Source organism: Prionailurus viverrinus, chromosome B4 (genome assembly GCF_022837055.1).
Source record: "Prionailurus viverrinus isolate Anna chromosome B4, UM_Priviv_1.0, whole genome shotgun sequence".
Classification (NCBI taxonomy): domain Eukaryota; kingdom Metazoa; phylum Chordata; class Mammalia; order Carnivora; family Felidae; genus Prionailurus; species Prionailurus viverrinus.
In genome coordinates, this window is record NC_062567.1 from 4,755,095 (window position 1) to 4,766,495 (window position 11,401).

An 11,401-nucleotide genomic window follows, 5' to 3' on the forward strand; every position below is an offset into this window, starting at 1 on the left:
GAAAGAAGAAATGGAATATATCTCCTATATCTCCTATAGCAGGCCACATCTCTTGGAAGATTAAATTTATATATACGTATCCATATATATTATACTCAGTCTATCAAAGAGAAAAGTAAACAGGATTCGAGCCTTTTTTCTTTTGCAGAGCTAAAATCTCCCAAATCTATTGTGAAAAATCCCAGTCGCAATTTAGCATATTGCACTATAAAAAGAGTGTACTTCCTTTTCTTAATTTATATTCTGTCATAATCCTGGGGTGGTACAGAAGGGCATTGTCGTGTGATAGGCAGCGTAGAGCGATGTGACTTTCCTTGACTTTAAAGGAATCACGGGGAAGTTTGAATTGCAACTCTTCAACCTTGAAGGGAGAGAAACTAAATGAAACACCTGTTTTTCTGATTACTGTACCACAAGGCCTTTTAATTAGTTTGTGGAAATAGAAGTTTTAGTTATTGAAGCATATGGTTATTTTCCTCCAAGAAAATGGACATGTGACTACACATCATTAATTTGTGATTATTATTAAAATAAGAATGGAATTTGAAAGATTGCACATTAATAGATATATTTTCCAGACTAGAAAAGAGCTGGAGAATAAGGCAAGAGGAAAATCCATATAAAAATGTCAATCTTTTATATCAGCACCATGGAATGGCCATCCTGCTGTTTAGAATATTTATTCACAGAAGAACTTCAGTTGGAAATGAATACAAATATTGATAATGACTTTATGGCTATTTAATCTTTTCACAGCACCTCCTACCTCTTCCTCAAGTACTTAGAGAGCAATAAATCGGCGTGGGAAACAAAGGCTTCAGAAATGGGAATGGCCAAGGTGAACATATTCTTAACACATTCCCTCCATATTGTCTTCCTCATACAGAAGTGGAGATTTCTCTCGAGCATGTTCTAGTATTTAATACAGGAGTTTGAAAATCCCACGGGGCTGTTGGGCAATTCTTCCACTCAGCCAGATGTCATCGTAAGGACCTCAAGCCCTTAATGTGATGGTACAGCAAAGAGAACCAATTTGGCTTACTTGTAATTTGTTCATAGTCACCTCTGAAACAAGGCTGTTAGAATGATGTTTCTGCTGGGGCCACTTAGGATCTCGGACTCTGATGCTTTATGGGCATTCAGGCTCAGGAGTCCCAGATTTTAGATGCAAAGTGCATGAGATATTAGCAACTTTGCCATCATGTCTTCTGTTGTATTTTTCCCCAGTGACTCCCTGCTTTGGGCATTGACGGCATTTGATAAGTACATGAGGTTTGAGTTTTTCTCTGCGAGAGACTTCTATTGAATTACTGCTTAGTATCAAATGAAATGAGCATGGGTAACACGGCAGAAGGGTAATCACTTACGGGGAGAAAGAATCGCAAACAAGAGAACGGCTTTACGGTTCATAAAATCATGAGAAACTACAAATAAACTACAAGCATTGACAGCGGCAGAAATGACTCAACTGTTGTGAAATTTGAATTTCTCTCATTGTTTGTATCTAAATATGAAACATACCTGGCAACGGCATGAGACAGAACATGCCTTCTCCTTTTTCCATATTATTTACACCTTGTGTTTGGCCGAAAGTGCCGATTGCAAAATATGACTGCAATTGGAAAGCACGGCAATATGGATTTCCACACCTATGGCATAAGGCTTGGTTTGTTTTGATTAAAGAAATAATTGTGATCCAGTTTCATAATGTTGATCACAATTTCATCACCTGTGCCTGGAAGGAGAGGAAAATATATGAGGGGTATAGCGAAGTGCAAACTCATTAAAAACTGTCTGTAAGAAATTATGATCATTACGTTTAAAGCGAAGGTGTGGTACTGTGTTTAATTAAACAAAGTTTTGCAAAGTGTTTTATGAAGTTTGCTTGGATTGTGCAAACTTAGACAAGGTACTTTATTAAAACTTATGTTTAATGAAGTATTTTGAGGACATACAACTTGGGAAGCAGATAGGTAAATTACCATGAAAAAATTTCCTTGCATAATATTTTGCTTAGCAAAAGCTGTATTCCAAGAATGTGAGATACAGGTTGCCTATTCAATTCTTTTTTTTTTTAATGTTTATTTATTTTTGAGAGAGAGAGAGAGAGAGAGAGTGAGAGAGAGAGAGAGAGAGAGAAACACACACACAGAATCTGAAGCAGGCTCCCAGCTCTGAGCTGTCAGCACAGAGCCCAGTGCGGGGCTGGAACTCACGAGCCATGAGATCATGACCTGAGCCAAAGTCCAAAGCTTAACCGACTGAGCCGCCCAGGCACCACGCCCATTCAATTCTGGAACGTCAAAATCAATATATTTTTTCATAAGATGGTTATGAAGGACATAAAAAAAAATTCTAACGTATTTTTCCTTGGCTACAAAATAGCTTCTTGGAGGACAGTGAATATTTCAGCAGCCATGTCTTGATGTTTTAATGTTGTTATACCTACATCCATTCTCACATAATTTTTAAAGCTGATAAACACACGAGTCTTGGGAAGATATTATCACACTTTAGCAAACTGTGCTTTCCTCCATCTCTCTTTACACTTTGTCTCAGTGGACCTCTAGATGAGATGATGCTGAAATTGGGCAGAGTAAGCCAGACACCCTCTTACTGTTAAGCCAAATGTTGGGCTTGAAAAATATCCCCAAGTACCCGGGGGAAAAAATTAATCGACAAGCATTGTTTTAAACAGAATCTGCATCCAAAGTTGACCTGGGGTTTGTCGCTTGAGTTTTGCCGAGAACTATTTATTTATTTATTTATTTATTTATTAAAAAAATTTTTTTTTCAACGTTTATTTATTTTTGGGACAGAGAGAGAGCATGAACGGGGGAGGGGCAGAGAGAGAGGGAGACACAGAATCAGAAACAGGCTCCAGGCTCTGAGCCATCAGCCCAGAGCCCCATGCGGGGCTCGAACTCACGGACCGCGAGATGGTGACCTGGCTGAAGTCGGACGCTTAACCGACTGCGCCACCCAGGTGCCCCGAGAACTATTTTTTTAGAGAGATAATTCAGTTAATCAGTTGTATGACAAATTTCATTCTTTTCTGGTCACAGAGGCTAGAGGGAGGTATTCATTTTGAGTCAAAATAGAGAAAGTCTGAGAAACAAACACTTAAATTTTAACTTAAAAAATCCCAAGTGAAGGTTTTAATGTAAATATTTTAATATAAACTTTACGTGTAAAAGACTTAAGTTACTGAAGTCAGTTTTCAGTATTTTCATGTACCACAAAGGAGCATCCCAGGACAAGAGGCTTGGAGGGGAAGGCGGGAGAGAGGATGATCAGCAGTGATGTCAAGGGAGAGGTAAGTTACAGAAGTTCGGAGTTAGAAGTTCCAAGCTCGAAGACCCAGCAAACGGTCTTCATAGAAGAGTTCTGGGAGAAAGTCGAGTCTGAGTGGGTCTTTAAAGAGGAATCTACTGCAACCGGCTGGGTAGAGGATCTTTGTGCATAAAGATGCAATTCTAGGAAAGACAACAAAGTAGGTTAGCGGAGCACAATTACACCGCATAGCTTTAGAACGCATTGCAGCTCATGGAACCTTGTCACGCGCGGCATCTCATGTAATTCTTAGTGCAGCCCGGTGAAATAAGGTGGGATACTTGCTATTACACAGGTGTACAGGTGTGCAAACTGTAGTTCAGCTCGAGATGAGTCTCAAACACACACACTTGACACTTTCCGGCTTACTGCAATAGCGAAGGTGTCGCGTGAGGAACACCAGAGTGGAGGGGCTTACATGGGAAGAGCGCCAGCCAGTGGAAGAGCTGAAGAAGCCCCAATTCACACACACAAAAATGGGGGGGCGTGGGAAATGGCTTTTTAAAAATTTTTAAATTATTTTTTTATTAATATGAAATTTATGGTCCACTTGGTTTCCGTACAACACCCAGTGCTCATCCCAACAGGTGTTCTCCTCGATGCCCATCACCCACCCTTCCCTCCCTCCCACCCCCCCATCCACCCTCAGTTTGTTCTCAGTTTTTAAGAGTCTCTTATGGTTTGGTTCCCTCCCTCTCTCACTTTTTGTAGCAACGTGGATGGAACTGGAGAGTGTTATGCTAAGTGAAATAAGTCATACAGAGAAAGACAGATACCATATGTTTTCACTCTTATGTGGATCCTGAGAAACTTAACAGAAGACCAGGGGGGAGGGGAAGGAAAATGACTTTTTAAAAAAGCCCAAGCATGATCTGAAATAATTCACGAACCTATGGTAATGACTAGTGAAAAGAGAAACTTCCTTTAGCAATTATTTTCAACCTAAAGCTAGGAGGAAATGCACCATTGAAAGATTAGAAAAAAGAAAACAAGAAAAAGAAACACGGCCCAAACAAAACAGAAAAGCAAAGAGCAGTGAAATGTATCAAGGCATAGCCGAGTTGTACGCGATTGGTCCTTACCTTTACAGCCCCTTGTAGATGATAGCTTCCTGTTGTAGTTCAATGATCACCATTCAGTGTGAAGCAGAACACTACCTCTGTGCATTTTACTATGGACGTATGTGACCTTGCTACCTGGACACGTGTCATCCAGCGTGAGGCCACCTTTCCAACAGGTCAACAAAAATAGATCATTTAAACAGAGTGCCCTGTTTTTTGAGGCCAACTTGTCTACCAACATGAGTTTGCCTATCTCAGAACAACATACAGAGAGGCAAGAGTTTCAGATGAATGAAAATATGTTCAACCCATAATCAAATGAAAATGCTTCGGGACTGGTGCCAGAAAGTATTCCTGAATTAGGCTTTCTTCAGCACGTAAATTTAGCCATCTGGCATACTATTTTAAGAATTCTTCACGTTTTTGAAATGAAGGATTTGCCTTTTAATGAGGAAAACATAATTTTATTGTAAATATGGAACACGTTGTCCTTGACTCTGAATGTACTCACTTCATAGGATGAAAGAGGTGACATCATGAGCCACCCGTTGTACAACCAGCAGTGAAGAGAGAGATTGTCAACCAAAAAAGGAGTATTGTCCTAGAATACTAGTAATTGTTGCAATGAAAATTATTGGCAAAAAAAAAAAAAGGCCCAGGCTTGTTATTAAGGGGTGAAGAATGATAAAATATAAGCAGGGAAGATATCTGAAATTTTGGTAAAGGATGTAGTGTTCTTGCATTTTATTTCCATGAAGTTTCTAAAGTTTACTTGGAGCCCTGTTTGGTATTAATTGAATAGTCTGATGGTATCTCAAATACTTAATATCGATACTATTTAAAAAGTTAGGATATTTTAAGTGTAGTTCAACACTCGCAAAGATGGTTTTAACAAAAATTTCTGCGGGGATATTATTGTATGAGTTAGAGTCATCATTTATTTAGCAGGTATTATTCTTTGTTATATTTCAGATATTATTCTAGCCGTTGAGGCTATAATTATGAGTAGGAGGAACATAATATCTGCCTTCCTGAAGCTTATAGTCTGGTGAAAATTATAAAGAAATAAAGGAGCAGTTAATGCAATATAGCCAAGAGGTTCTGACATAGCATGCTTGGAAGATGAGTCCATAAAAATACATGCTTCAGATTAAATTAGTTTTAAACAAACCGTTGTGAATGGTTCCAGTACTCTATGTGGATTAGAGTTTTATTAATTCTAATAGCGTCTGCCGTTTGCCCAGCACTTACTATAAATCCTTTGCATCGATTCACCCACTTAATTCAGTTTGAAGTAGATGGTATTGGTCATATTTTGAGAGACTGAAGCTGAGCGGCGTGAAATGGCTGCCTCTGGTCACCCTTCGGGAGCTTTCTGACAGAACGGATGTTACATATACTCCCTGAGTCACTTCCAGCATGTGGTGGAATGATCAGTCTATGGACTGATCAAAATCCTTGATTACAGGGGTGCCTGAGTGGCTCAGGTGGTTAAGCCTCCGACTTTGGCTCAGGTCATGATCTCATGGCTCATTGGCTTGAGCCCCACATCAGGTTCTGTGATGACAGCTCAGAGCCTGGAGACTGCTTTGGATTCTGTGTCTCCCTCTCTCTGCCCCTTCCCTGCTCATGCTCTCTTTCTCCCTCTCTCAAAAAAAAAAAATTAAAAAAAAAATTCTTGATTACAAAGATATTTCATTATATTTTGATGAAAAATAATTTTCTTTATATTTAAAATAAGCTTGGAACACCTGGGTGGCTCAGTTAAGTGTCCAACTCTTGACTTCGGCTCAGGTCATGATGTCACAGTTCACAAGTTCGAGCCTCACTCTCGGCTCTGTGCTGACAGTGTGGAGCCTGCTTGGGACTCTCTCTCTCTTTCTCTCAAAAATAAATAAATAAGCATTAAAAACTATAAAATAAGCCTTAAGACAAGTGTATTAGGTGTCTATTGCTACATATTATCCCCAAACTTAGTGACTTAAGACCACAAACTTTTATTATCTTTCTTAGTATCTGAAGCCAGGAATCTGCAAGCAGTTAGCTGGGGGGCTCTCTGTCAGGGTTTCTCAAGTAGTTGCAGTTCTGTCAGCCAGGGCTGCAGTCCCATCTGAAGGCTCGACTGGGCTGGCGCACCCAGGCTGAAGCCCCCTCAGAATGGCTGTTGGCCAGAAGCTTCAGCTCTCCACTACACGGGCCTCTCCAATTGCTGCTCAGATCATGGCAGTCGGCTTTCCCCAAAGCATACGATCAGAGAATGCGTGACAAGACAGAAGCTACAGTGACTTTTACAACCAAATGCAGAAGTGATTGGGTCGGGGTCCAACCAGGAAAGAGGAAATACACAGGACCTTGAATAGGGAAAGTTTAATGTAGAGAATCCACTAACCATGATACCGGACCAGGATAATAAGGGGATTAGCTACGAAGTAAAAACTCTAAAGAATATAGGAATACATGAAATAAGGAACAACCATTCCCTCTGGGACAAAGAAAACCCTCAAGGAAAAGACCCTTCCTCAGGGCTGAGATATACACCTAGCTGCAGAAGGTGTGACCAAGGCTCACTGAATGTCAGAGAGATCTGCAAAGCCGTGCAAATCTACCCCCAAAGTTTCTGGGTAATGCTCTTACTGGGCTATGTCTCACTAGAGACAGTGAGAAGTCGCCTGCTCTTGAGAAAATTGATGCTAGAGGAGGTGGCCTTACTGTAGGAGATGGCAGCTAGAGAACCCCAGGGGCTTCAGGAACCTGCCAGGTGAGCCCCACACAACCAGGGAGAGAAAATCTTTCCTCCCGAAAAGTCTCTACAGCGCCCTCTATTGACAAAGCTTAACGTAGTGCCAGGTGGCAAAGGAAGAATGTCTCAAGAGCGGTATGCATTTCATCAAACAGGCACAAAAAACAACAACAAAAAAGTGACTTTGGAGTTGAGAAGCAATAAATCAATAGTACAGTACCGTACCATCACTTTGTTGGCCACACAGACGATCTCTGGTCCACTTGGGAAGGGGCTTACACAAGGGTATGAATACCAGGAGGCAGCAATCGCTGGGGACCATCTTGGAGGCTGGTCACCAACCAGTCTCCCATCTAGTACTCCATAATTCACATCCCTTCCACATGCAAAACACACCTGCATCAGTTTCTTATTACTGTTACAATAAATTGCCACAGATCCAGTCGCCGAAGACAACACAAATTTATCTTTACAGCTCTGTAGGTCAGAAGTCTCACCTGGGTCCCTAAGATCAAGGTGTCAGCAGGAATCATGTCTTCCTTTTTGAAGACTGGAGGGGACAACAGTTGGCAATTTGTTGGCAAATTCGGTTTCTTGCACTCACAGGACTAACGTTCCCTATTTCTTGTTCACTGGCGGGTGACCCCTCCCCGATTCTACAGCCACCCAAATTCTTTGCCTCTTGTTCCTCTTCTTCTGTCTTCAAAGTCAGCAACAACCCATGAAGCTCTTCTCCCACTGTGACTTCCTTCTGCAACTGTATGTATTCAAGGAGACGGAGGTCGTTGGAGGACATCTTGGATGGTAACTCTTGGAAAAGAATATTTTTCTGGTTATTATTCCTTTAAAGAATTGTAAATATTCCTCTAAGGAAACAGCAGTCACAAAATTACAGTTGAAATGAGTTTGCTTCCTCGTTTGAAAAATAAATAGCTTGGTTACATGATTTATAATGGGATTTTCATAACTACCCAATAAACATGATGATACATCCAAGCACAAAAAAGACATGTTGTGATGTTAGGGGTTATAAACACATTATGAAATAAAACTTTTATGAAAAGTATTAACGAATTTAGGAATTAGTTTAGTTAATCTGACTAATTTAGGCAAACCTACTGAATTACTTCTAATTTATTGGCCTGTGCGTTTTCAAGGTTTGCTTCTTCACATACTTAGTTTTAATTTATCGCAAAATACTTTCCTGCCAGAAACTACTCTATTTGTATTCCCCTATCATTCACAAACTACTCCTAATTCAAGCAGCAAAGAGTCTGTAGTTGTAGACTATTTTTCACTTCTATGTTCCTTTTCACTACCTAGCAGGTAGGGACCATCACATTTAGTGAGCTTTAAAGAGCACAGCACATCAGATTCATTTGAATAATGGATGCTATAGAATCACGAGTAATGGAGTGATGGATGTGTATGGGAAATTAATATAAAGGAAAAGCCAAAGATAGTCATGTGAGATAATTAAAAAAAAGAAAAAGAAAATGAAAACCGGTACCATTAAATAATTTTTTTTTAATTTTTAATTTTTATTTTGAGAGAGCGCACATGGGGAAGAGGCAGTGAGAGAGGGGGACAGAGGATCTGAAGTGGGCTCTGTGCTGACCACAGTGAGCCTGATGTGGGGCTTGAACTCACGAACTGTGAGATCATGACCTGAGCTGAAGTCAGACGCTCAACCGACGGAGCCACTCAGGTGCCCCTTTAATTATTTAAACTACCGTCTGTATTTTCAATAGCTTCCAAAATATCAGTTAACCTAGAGCACCAGTTATTACTGTGTTTTTGAAGAGTCTGTCTCATTTGAGAAAATGATAAAAGCTATGACTGCTTCCCCACCCCCCGCCAAAATGCACACGTACGTAATTCGTGCAATCCGTGAATTGCACGAAGAGGCTCATTTATGGTAACACCGGTTTCCTGCTGATAGTATGGTTGGGAGACATTATTTTTCAGGGCCAAAATGTGCTAAGACATAACACGATTCTTTACAAGCTTCTCCTAGGATAGTAAACTGGGCAGATTGTAGGATATGAAACATTTTATGTTTTTTGGCCAGACAGCCCAAATTTCTTATTTTCGGGGCACACTATGCATGTGGCATTGAGAGCACTCCTCTTACATACAGCACCATACACATATATTTACTAATTATCCAGTTTAACGTAGAAATGAGGCTGGGCAGGTTAAGCGAAACTTCTTTTAGAGGTTTTGTGCAACAGTGGAGTCAGAAATTTCCAGAATGCCAGTCTACATTCCTCTAGGTACAGCTTGTCTGATGGGCAGCACAGAAAACCAAAACAGCATGGAATAAAATGCAACAAGTTACTGATCCAGTTATAATGGCATTAGCTTTTTGAGAGAAAATTAGCCCAGGAAAGAAAATGCATCATAGAGCGAGACAAGCCAGGGCAGAGTTTTGTACATTCCAGTGAAAGTTTTCAGGCAGCTCTGTCCATGGATATACCCTTAAAGGATGTGACCCAGGTGAGACTTACCTGCTGAAGGCAACTAATCCACAATGAGCAAATTATCCTTCCCCGAGGGGCAAGCTATAATGTCGGCCTCATGCTTCGGAAAGAAAACAATCATGTATTCCTAGAAGAGGAGGAAACCAGGGGCTAGCGGAGGCTTGCCTAGAAATGGAATTGAAATATAAGCTGAGAATTTTTAGTTGATTTAGAAGGAGAGGGTGTTCCAATTAGGTTACTAAATGCCTGCTGACAAGCAACAGATTCTAATAAGGGAACAAGAGTGGCCTCGCACAGAAAGGAATGTAACCAATCTTGGCACTTTAATGTGCCCTAAGGACATTGTTAGTGGAGAAGAATTGCTAGAATTGGGGCTGATTTGGTTCCGATATGGTGTGGAAACGCTGAAAAATAAGAAGTAAAGCACAGCGGCCATCAGAATAGAAACTGTTTCTTCTTCATTCCCCCCAGCCACTTTTCTCTTTCTACACATGTGTGCATGGGCCTGCACGCACACAAACGCACACTCCTCCCCGATACACAAACTTTCCTACGTTTACGTAGGCTGCACCGAACTGACAGTTGGGGGAGGATGTCTAAAAGAGGGACAGAGAGTGGGGCCTCCAGTTACTGAATCCAAAAGAGCATTCAATGCTTCCACCGTGTTTATTTCCCCGCCTGCCGTGTTTATTTGCGGATACCAAGAATTGAAAGGAAACACCTTGTAAGTCGTTTAACGTGGGTGCGAGTATACCAGCAAGTGAAAGCAGAGAAGGCATGTCTATACCTCGGAAACTTTGGAATGCCGTTTCGTAGCTGCAGTGATGAGATTACGTGAAAAAGAATTGTCACAAATAAAAATGCCATTCTTTCTTAGACACCGTCATTGGCATTTTTGGCTTATTTATTTTTTAGTAAAGCTGACGATATAATTTAAAGTCAGTATGCTTAAGTCAAATGGATGACAGATAGGGGATCGTGATACAGGCGTTAACATTCCAGCCCTGTTTGGACACTGTCGAGTGTAAACCACAGGTAGTTCAACGGGTAATGTTCATAATGGCTGACCTTTCTATCAACTTTTCACTTTCTGTTTCCTCGGTATAAATCTTTACTGATCTAAATGATGATTTGTCTCTTCCAGGGCAAGTTATGGCAGTCAGAGGGAGAAACAGGGGAATGAACTTGTTAGTATGGGATTACTAAAACAGTTGCTTTGGATAAAATAAGTGTTCATTTTTTAAATGTTTATTCTTGAGAGGGAGAGAGAGAGAATATGAGCAGGGGAGGGGCAGAGAGAGAGAGAGAGAGGGAGACACAGAATCCGAAGCAGGCTCCAGGCTCCGAGCTGTCAGCACAGAGCCCCACGTGGGGCTTGAATTCATGAGCCATGAGCTAATGACCTGAGCTGACGTCAGACGCTGAGTCTGCATGCATCGATTGCTCATATTAAGTTGAATTACTTATAAGAACCAGAAGGAAAAACACATTTGTACTATGCTTCTACATTTGGTCGTGTGATTTTATGTTCTATGATAATTTGGTACTTGAAAATAGTCACGCACACAAATCTCAATTCTTTGCTAGTCTTTTATTGAACCTTGGAATTACCTAGTTTATCGGCTAAAATGTCCTCTAAAATATTGTGGATTTCCTATGTAACAGATTATAATCAAATCCATTAGGGAAAAGCCGTTATTACAAACCTCTTCAAGACCGGCCCTTCTCTACTTTGGCCTTTGAGTGAGATGGTGTGAGATACTACCCTTAAGAATCTTAGACGC

General features: G+C 40.7%; 1 long non-coding RNA gene across 2 annotated transcripts; it reads right to left on the reverse strand.

Moving 5' to 3' along the window:
* Positions 1–3,242: 3,242 nt before the first annotated feature.
* Positions 3,243–9,895, reverse strand: LOC125170826 (uncharacterized). 2 transcript variants are annotated; one of them, XR_007154105.1, is made up of 3 exons: positions 9,645–9,895; positions 7,632–7,944; positions 3,243–3,476 (listed from the first exon to the last, which is right to left on the reverse strand). It is a non-coding gene; the product is annotated as an uncharacterized LOC125170826 (long non-coding RNA). The 2 variants fall into 2 exon arrangements; XR_007154106.1 differs by having other exon boundaries at positions 7,360–7,944.
* Between the last annotated feature and the right edge of the window lie 1,506 nt (positions 9,896–11,401).